Source organism: Orycteropus afer, unplaced genomic scaffold (genome assembly GCF_000298275.1).
Source record: "Orycteropus afer afer isolate SDZICR_OR568_19922 unplaced genomic scaffold, OryAfe1.0 scaffold00332, whole genome shotgun sequence".
NCBI classification, from domain to species: domain Eukaryota; kingdom Metazoa; phylum Chordata; class Mammalia; order Tubulidentata; family Orycteropodidae; genus Orycteropus; species Orycteropus afer.
In genome coordinates, this window is record NW_006921919.1 from 4,918 (window position 1) to 6,086 (window position 1,169).

Below are 1,169 nucleotides of genomic sequence, written 5' to 3' on the forward strand. Positions count from 1 at the left end.
AACAACAACAACAACAACAACAAGTGTGTCCCTATATTTTCTTTGATGGATTTTATGGTTTTAGGTTTCACATTTAAGTCTTTGATTCATCAGGAGTTAGTTTTTATGTATGGTGTGAGGTATCAATCTTGTTTCATTTTCCTGCAAATGGATATCTAGTTTTGCCAGCATTGTTTGTGAAAGAGACTATCCCTTCCCCATTGAATCGATTTTGGTCCTTTGTCAAAGATCAGCTGATCATAAGTGTATGTATCTATTTCTGGGTTCTCAATTCTCTTCCACTGGTCTATGTGTCTGTTGTTATACCACTACCAGGTTGTTTTGTCTAATGTGGTTGTATAGTAGGTTCTGAGATCTGGGAGTGTGAAACCTCCTATATTGTTCTTCTTCTTCAGTAGTGCTTTGCTTATCAGAGGTCCCTTTCCTCACCATATAAAATTAATGATTGATTTTTACAGGTTCTTGAGAGTCTAGATTGGGATTGCATTGAGTGTATACATTGCTTTGTGTAGTACTGACATTTTCACAATGTTCAGTTTTCCTATCAATGAGCATGGTATATTCTTCCATTTATGTAGATCTCTTACAGTTTATTGAAGTAGTGTTTTATAGTTTTCTTTGTATAGGTCTTTTATTCCTGGTAAGATTTATTCCCAAGTATCTTATCCTTTTGGTGGATATTGTAAATGGTGTTGATTTCATTTTCAGAAACCTCTTTGCTGGTATAGAGGAATACAACTGATTTTTGTATGTTGATCTTGTATATCATCACTATGCTAAATCTCTCAATTAGTTCTAGTAGTTTTCTTGCTGAGTCTCTTAGGATTTTTTTTTTTTTATATATAGGATCATATCACCTACAAATAGAGGATAGTTTTATTTCTGCCTTATTCCATTTGGATGGCTTTAATTTACCTTTCTCGCCTTATTGCCCTGGCTAGAACTTCCAATACAATGTTAAATACAAGTGGAGATAGAGAGCATCCGTGTTGGTTCATATTTGAAAGAGGAATAGTTCAGTCTCTCTTCATTGAGAATAATGTTAGCTATTGGTCTTGTTCAAGTTTTGTACCTCAGTCTGTGTTAGTGAAGGTAAGTAGTGTGCTTCTGGAAATCTGCCCATTTCTTTTATGTTTTCAAATGTGTTGAAATACAGTTCTTCATAGTAT